The sequence below is a fragment of the Python bivittatus genome, unplaced genomic scaffold (assembly GCF_059951505.1).
Source record: "Python bivittatus isolate LINGU-HERP-01145 unplaced genomic scaffold, Pbiv_v1 ctg000310_np1212, whole genome shotgun sequence".
Taxonomy (NCBI): domain Eukaryota; kingdom Metazoa; phylum Chordata; class Lepidosauria; order Squamata; family Pythonidae; genus Python; species Python bivittatus.
This window is the reverse complement of record NW_028277054.1, coordinates 7,122,210-7,130,660: the sequence shown is the minus strand read 5'-3', so window position 1 is coordinate 7,130,660 and position 8,451 is coordinate 7,122,210. Positions and strand designations below refer to the sequence as shown.

General features: G+C 40.0%; 1 pseudogene; it reads left to right on the top strand.

The window, feature by feature from the left end:
- The first annotated feature begins 444 nt into the window (after positions 1 to 444).
- On the top strand, positions 445 to 1,476 carry LOC112542252 (free fatty acid receptor 2-like; annotated as a pseudogene).
- The last annotated feature ends 6,975 nt before the right edge of the window (positions 1,477 to 8,451 follow it).

Sequence of the window (8,451 nt, the reverse complement as noted above, 5' to 3'; positions counted from 1 at the left end):
GCTGAATGAATACTGAAAGCCCTGAAAATGGGACCATTCAGTCGTCTGGTTAAGTACAGGCAGTGAAATCATGAAGCGAATTAGTCACGACTGACTTAAACCACATCAGTTTCACTTGGTCTGGTCTAAACGTCAGTGGGGTGTTGTGGTGAAGGTGGTTAAGTTCCCACCACACGCTGAACCATGTACTACCCTAACTCATAGGCTGTGTGAACCCCACTGATGTTAACCTTATCTCAACTTTGAGCTGGCAAAACATAATCTCCTCTTCTGTGCTTTTGCTTACAGGTAAACTAACAACTTTCCTCATTTATTTCCTGATACAAATAAACTGTAATATATAATGTGTGTGAATGCGTATGTGTGGGAGTACCCCACAGTTATAACAAACCTTCCATTTTGCCTATGGACCAATCCTTTGTTTCTTTTCTAGAGTTTCAAATGATGACCCTTTCAATATACAATGCTTTTGTCCTTGCTGTCTACATATTTACCTTTGTGGTGGTCTTCCCTCTAGCCTCTGGCCCTCTACATATTCCTGGCCAAAGTACACAAGAAGCCAGCTCCCATCAACATCTTCCTGCTCTACCTGACTATAACTGATGTCATCCTTCTGCTCATTCTGCCTATGAAGATGTTGGAGGCATCTTCCAACATGAGCTGGCTTCTTCTGCATGAACGTTGCCCTCTCACTGGCTTCTGCTATTTCAGCAGCATCTACATCAGCACTCAGTTCCTGATGGCTATCAGTGTGGAGTGCTACCTTGGGGGTGCCTATGCAATCAAGTATAAGCTGAACTGTCGGCTAGCCTATGATATAGCTGCCAGCATCTTCTTTGGGTTGATGGCTTGCTCCCAGTGCAGCACTGGGTATGTTTTCCAATATGCAATACCCATGAACAAAACAGAGCTTGCCCAGCCTAACAGTTCCATATGCTATGACAAGTTCTCTCCTGAACAGCTCCGCATACTCTTCCTTGTCTGGCTGGAACTCTCTGTAACACTTTTTATCCTCCCTTTCCTGGTCACCCTCTTCCACTACATCAACCTGGTCCATATCTTGGCTTTCTCACCTAACATCCAAACCCAGAGGAAGCAACAGGACGTGGGCCTGGCTTTGGTAATCTTACTTAACTTTGCCATCTGCTTTGCTCCATTCAACATCTCCCATACTGTGGGCTTCATTCAAAACCAGAATCCTTCTTGGAGAATCCCTTCTTTGCTGCTGAGCACCCTCAATGCCTCTTGGTCCCAGTCATCTATTTCTCCTCTTCCACTATATGGCAGACTTTTATTGATTGCTGTCCTAGCACTGGCTGCAAGCTTCAGGCCTTCATACCAGGTGGTGATCAGATGTGTTTGCCCTGCTGTGAGGCTGAAGTAGAGAACAGTGGGGTTGACTGGTCATTTGTTTCTAACTTGACAGAGATACCAACTGAAAGGATTGGAAGGGGTTGGTATTTCTCTAGTCTCTGAACATATTTCAAGTTTGGAGATTAATGAAGTTGTCCATGTGGGGGAATGAAGGCTCTTTTCTGATTATGCTTCAGAGGTCTTCATTGTTTCAACAACATTTCAGCCTACTTCACCTGGAAGATCTGCATGGATTATTTTCACAGCTGAGAGGACACTGTATTTTTAGCCATAAGTGCAGAAAATGAAGCATTTTGGCTTACTTGGAGCCAAAGATGTACAGTTCAGACTTTGGAAGTCATCCTCTTTACATGGTCCAAAGCACTTCCTTTCCCACCAGCCAGATAAAGAACAGGTGAGAAATATCTTCCATTTTGGGAGAACCATTTCAGCCACCAACTGTCCCATTGGTTTGAAGTGGAATATTGGCTTGTGTTTTACCACTGGCATCTCAACAGCTTGGCTTTCATTGATTTTAGTGATCATGGCAACATAGCTGACAGTTCCCAAGAAATATCTAGGATATTCTAAAGCCCAGCTGATTGGCTCACATCAGCAGCACACAGAGAAGGGCTCAAGTCATTTTACTAACAATGCTGGGCACTTCCCTTTTAGAATATAGTGGAAAACTCAAGAGACTCATTTTCTGTAATGGTATGTGGGAATGACCTTGGGAGATGGGGAGAAGAGATGCAGATAAGAGGGGGATAGCCCAAAGCTGCATAATGGACAGAGAAAGAAACTCAGAAAGGAACCTTCCCTAATTGATCGGGCGGTAGAAAGAGACGGCGGGAGATCTGTACTTTCAGACTTGCAAGATTCTGTTAACGTACCCTTCAATAAAGTAGAATTATCTCATCTGGTCATGTTTCCTGTCCGGTCTACCTAGGAAGGCTGACATTTTCTGAGCCAATGAAGAATATGGCATTTACTGTAATTGAATGTTGGCTCATTATCTTTTAGATATATTGCACAAACATATGACTTCCAGGCAATTAATGTGATAATAGATTTTCATAGCAAAACAAGACAATACACAGCCCATTGTTTTTCCTGCAGAATTAGTACAGAAAGTATTTTATTGCAAGGTTTCAATACATTAACAAACAAATATTTGATATCATACTGTTTACGAAGACAGGTTACTTGTCCTAAGCCCAGAAACATTTATAGAGGTTTCTTTATCCTGCCTGCCTTATAATTTGATTAATGGCTTATTTGTCATAGGGAGATTATGATATCCACCTGCTGTCAGTGACATTTATGGACTTCACATATTTCCGGAGCATGGTCTATGACAACAGATAGAATGCTTTTATTATGGGCTGTTTGTCCATATTTTGTGGGTTAGTTCTTCCAGGTAACAAAGCTGATTAAAGAATTCTGTTACACTTAAATTACATTTGGGCACTATGTTGGCTTCAAGCCTATGTCAGGGGAAACTTCACAGTTATAACTCTCTGCAAAGCATAATTTTTTTAGTCAGCAGTTACCCATAAAATTAAAACTGCTTCAATAAACCTGTTTTCCAGTGTTGTATTTAAAAAAATGTGACTGGAATATCCTTAGTTATTATGTAATGGCTCTGGTTTGTACAGTAGTCTAAATCTGTTTTTTGTCAACGTTGCAATGCGCCCTCAATTTTCTTTTTGTAAATTAAACAGAGAGAGAAAGAGAGAGAGGGAGGGAGGAAAATCCACCTTTACTGTCATTTATAACTTGACCAGAGTTTAACAAGCAATTTTCCCTAGGATGCAGAATGTGTATAAAAATTCTTCTTTCTCCACTTTCACCTCTTCCTCCTTCCATACCAAAAAGGGCATGGATCTGAGATACTTTTAAACATAACTACCCCAAACAAATGTTTTTTTATATATGCATCATTCCAAAAAATATTCTTTTTCATCTTTTGGGATGCACCTCCTAGGCACCTGCTGAATGCTGGAAAAGCAGAACTGAAGCCAGCAGATGGCTTTTCAGCCTTGGCATGAAGTCCTCTAGAACTTGGTTCCACTGTCTTCCCATCAAAAAATTCTTTATCTTCAGGATACTTTGCCTTTATTACTCAATAGCATTAAATACAGATGCTGAGTCTGTCAAGAATGCAAAGTAGCCCAGGTTTCTTAAGGCTAACTGAGGTTCTCCATTCTCCCATAAAACCTGAACAAGCCATTGCTCACCCACAATAAAGCCTCATCTGGAAGTAGGAACAAATGACAGGACTAAGTCCTGTCTTTAAACAGCAATGTACTTCTTGGGCACAGGGGGGTGCCAGAAGTTGAACATACATGATTTTCCTTTGAAATCATTTGAGAGCCCCTTCCTTTCTAACAGGGGAATAATGGTCTAGCTTCTTCTTACTAGAGGTAGCCTAAATTTAGTTGTTTATTAAGCTTGCTGTTCTTGCATCTGACGGTAGCACAGACTGAAGAACTAAACCCTAGTTGCTTTTTTAAAATATTAGAAAGTTGATTAAAAATCACTCTGAAATAAAGGTGACAGGATGGTATATGAATGATAGATGGAAAGCAATGATAGAAATGAAGTCTATGAAAACAGCAGAAAAACAGATGGTTGCAACTGAACAATTATTGGCAAGAAAGTTCCTAGCAGTCTCTAAGTTACCTGATTAAAACTCCTCCTATTTTACTAGTTAAAGCTTTGTCTTTGCTAAGCTAAGCTGAGTGAGGAGGGATGTCCATAGAACAGCTCAGAAGGCAACAGCCACTTTAATTGTGCTAAGAGAACAACATGGAGATGTCTGTGAAGTCACTGCCAGATGAGTTTAACTTGAAGGAGATTTTACTTCTACATTCATGGAATTGTTCTTCCTTTCCATCACATTAACTGCAATTTGATGGTGATGCTTGGAGAGATCCAGGCACCCCAGTCAAGGTTCTCATGGGCTACAATTGTGCACCCCACTTTTTAAGAAAAAGATAGTATGCAACCCAGGAAATTCACTTGACATTTATGGCCCAATCATCAATAATGCCACTTCCATGTATTTTTTTTAAAATCCCAAAATATTGTGTTTTTTTTCCTTGAAATAGGCCTAATGCTTATTTTCTTTTTGTTTTTCATTAAACATTTGAAAGAATGACTCTATCATGCATAAGAAAGAAACATGAAAAAAAACCAGAATACAAATGAACGGAGGGATTTAAAAATATTGTGGTTATAATTTTCCAGTATATCGTTGGTTAGTTGTAAATAAACACGTATTGCTGGTATAGAGTCCAAATTCCAGTGGAGAAAGGTTATTTTTGGTACATTTTCTAGAGAATAAGTGTGTTGTGTGTTTATTTGCTTAATGTTGGTCTGATATCACTTGGAACTTGCATTTTTTTCAAAAGCACTGTCTTTGGGTTCAAATACACACACTGATACAAAGAATTTTAAAGATCAACATCCAACTGAAACCAGAATTTTTCTTGTTGGGACTAATGGACAGATAATTAGAAAAGAGTTATGGAACATTGTTTTTGTATATGATAACTGCTGCGAGATTATTATATGTACAAAAATGGAAAAACTCTGAAATACCCACAATGGAGGAATGGCTGGTCAAGATGCAGAATTAGCAGAGATGACAAAATTGACTTGTTTGATTAGAGAAAGGACAATAACTACATTTATTAGTGACTGGAAACCCTTTATGGATTTTTGCTGAAAAAAGAAGAAAATGAACTTGTGATTTATAGGATTGATGATCAGACAGGGTAGAGTATGGAAAGAAGAAAATTAACCTTAAGGGAGGCAAAATATAAATGCATTTATAACTGCTTTTAAGAAGATTGGAAGCCACTTCTTTACAATCTTTTCTTTCTCCTATTTTCTTTCTTACCTGTTCACTATTTTTCTCTATTTTATTTCTTTCTAAAAACTGTATTGTTTTTATCTTGTTAAAAATCTTTCTCTAGTTTCTAACACTGTCAAGAAGTCTTCTGTCCCCCCCCCCCCATTTCCAAGGTGTTTGAAAATTTATCTTGGAGTTTCTCAGCTGACTTTCTTATTGGGGGAGGAGGAAAGCTTGCTACTCTACAGCTGATGTTTCTGCTTTTCTGTAATATTTTTTTCTAACCCTGACACCTCCCTTTTCATGCCTCCTTTCTTAGTGTAAAAAAGCCCAGTGAGAAGAGGTCTCTTCCATATCTGCTGTTGGTCTTTAACAGAAGCATGGAAACCTAGAGAGGCTGTAGTCCACTGCAGAGAGGAATACGCAGTGAAAGACAGAATATTCATGCATACCACCATTTCTTCAGGAGAACTTCACCCCAAACCCTTCTTCTTTTGAAAGGAACTTGAAAGCACATTTTGAAAGCAATTTCTCTTTCTTAAATTGAATGAACTGATGGGGGGGGAGAGTAATGATTGCAGAAATCTTTCTCTCCATTAGCTCTCTCATTCCCTACCGTAAGGCCTCCTAGCTGAAAACGTCTGCTACTTAGTTCACAGCGCATGGTTTTACTGTCCAGTAAAATACCAAATTACTGGCAATTTCAACACCTGAGAGCATTTAAAGATATCACCACCACCTCCAGGTTGACAGCCTAGCAACCTCATCAGCAGTGAAGATGGCCTTTTGTAGCCAAATTAGCATCACCTGGAAGACTGCTGAAGATTCATTGCTTTCTGCAACTGCCTCATAAATTCTTTCTCCAGCTGACCTGGATCTTTCACCCAGACAGCTGCTCGTTAGTCAATATTTGTGTGTCTTTCCCCTCTGCGCTCTTCCAGTTACATTAAAGGATTTCCCCCAATGCAATGCAATCAGTCCATCCCTCCGTTCAACATCCTTGCAACTTGTTGGGTTCGTACAATGAATTTAACCAAGTCAGTTACAAACAAAACAAAAACCTGTTGGGTGAGTTTTCACATCATGTTAAGCTTTCTTAGCTTCAGCCCTGATTTCTTGGCTTGCTTTGTGTGTGTGTGTGGTTTTTTTGTTTTGTTTTGTTTTGGCAGCCTTCGTCTGTTGTGTGAACCCAGCCTCTTTGGCTAAGTTTAAGATTCAATTAATTGTGCAAATCCAGAAGTGGCTTAATCTGGTACTTAAATTATGTTGCCATTCTGTCCTAGCTATCGGTGGTCTTCCCCCCTTTCCAGCAGGTTTGCTAGAAAATCCAATTATTTGCAAGATTATCTTGGCTCGATAGCCCACAATGCATCAGGGGTCAAGTTCAGGAAGCAGTCAGGTTGTCAAAAAGGACTGCCAATCATCTCTTTATTTATAAGTCCTGAGAAGCTTCAGAGAAAAGACAAGAAAGTTTAAGAAAGCACCTCCCTGTAAGATGTGACATTTTCAGAAGCACTGCCTTCTCCAATTTGGGGAACCCCAGGTGGGATCACAGCAACTCCTAGAATCTCTAGCCAGCACTGGCCAACAAGCATACTAGCAAGGGGGATTATGGGAGTTAACCCAATACACCGAAGCAGGGCCAGAATCAAGCAGGCAGATTAATGGAAAGTTTTGTTCAAGAGTTTAAGATGACAAATGTTAGGGTTGCCCTATTATTTAACTTGGTGAACCCAGTGGCACACTCAAGCCCATAAAGGTTTTATGCGGCAGGGGGGGGCAATTTCTATAGCATGGTTGCTTAAGTTGGTAGGGTGATTTCTAAAAGAGGCTGAGCACAGTATAAGAACAAGGACTCTCATGTCATGTAGAAAAGTTCTCCTTTTCTTCCAACAAGTTCTCCTTCAATTTGATGGCCAGCCTTAGCTCTCCATCTCTACTGCTGTACTAAAGCTGGTAGAACACTCAAGCCAGTAGAAGTTGCTCACTCACAGTCTAGTTCTGATTGTGTGTTCTTAAGGCCTCCCATGCACACATGTGTGTGTAATGGTCCTTTGAGGAAATCTTGACTTGCGGTGCCTATACGGGCAGGTGCATGCAGGTTTTTGGGCAGGATTTTCAAAATCCATTCTTCCTAGGGCTGAGAGTGACTGGTCCAAAGTTACCTAGCTAATTTTTCATGCCTAAGGCAGGACTAGAACTCAGGCCTCCCTGTTCCTACTCCAGTGCCCTTAATTCTATACCAAGCTGGGTCTCCATGCACAAATGTCTGCAAGGTCAATCAGTGCACACTCTTCTGATCCATCCTTATTTATTTATTTGTTTGAATTTAAGAGCTGCCCAACTTCAATGGAACTCATTTTCCGGGATGCCTAGCTTTCCCTGGCAGGCAGGACTGTACCCACGTAGGCCAACTCACAAGAGTCCAAGAACTCGTAATTCATTCCTAGTGGAAGGAAAGTTAGGTAGCCATCATGAAGGAATTCTAGCCGCTGCACTGTTTTGAGAGCAAACTGTATTTCCAGAATCAGTATTCAACCCCTTTTGCCTCTCTATCTCTTTCCCACCCTATCCTAGCCTTTTTGCAAAGAAGGTCCAATTGCCATCTGTCCCTGGTTTGTGCAATGGTCAACTTTGTTGTCGTGTTTTTCACTGGCTGTGTGAGAACTAACTCTCACACAAAGTGAGCATTGGTCCACTGTGGCTGAGAACTTGAGCATGTGAATACATACTTTGATAAAGAGGATTTTAAAGATTAATATTCAATTGACGCCAAAGTCTTTTTAGGACTGAGGGATAAACAGTTAGAAAAAAGCCATGGAAGATTATTTCAATATATGATTATTGAAATTATAGGTACAGAGATGGAAGGAATCGACGGTACTGATTACAGAGGAAAGGTTGGTGAAATTGACAGATCTCGCTGAGATAGATAAATGAGCTGCTTTGATCAGAGAAAAGACACTGTCTACATTTATTGCTGACTGGAAACCTCTTGTGGACCTTTTGCATAAAAATGAAAAAATGAACTTGCAATTTATGGTTTTGATGATTAGAGAGGATAGATTATAGAAAGAAGAGTATTATGATGTAACTTTAGAGAGGGGGTTAAAATATAATTGTACTTATAACTGCTGTGAAGAATATCGGAAGCCTCTGCTTTGTATCTTTTTTCTTTCTTTTCCATTTTTCTTTCCCTTTTTTTCTTTCCTTGCACTTTTTGCTTTCTCTTTGCTTTC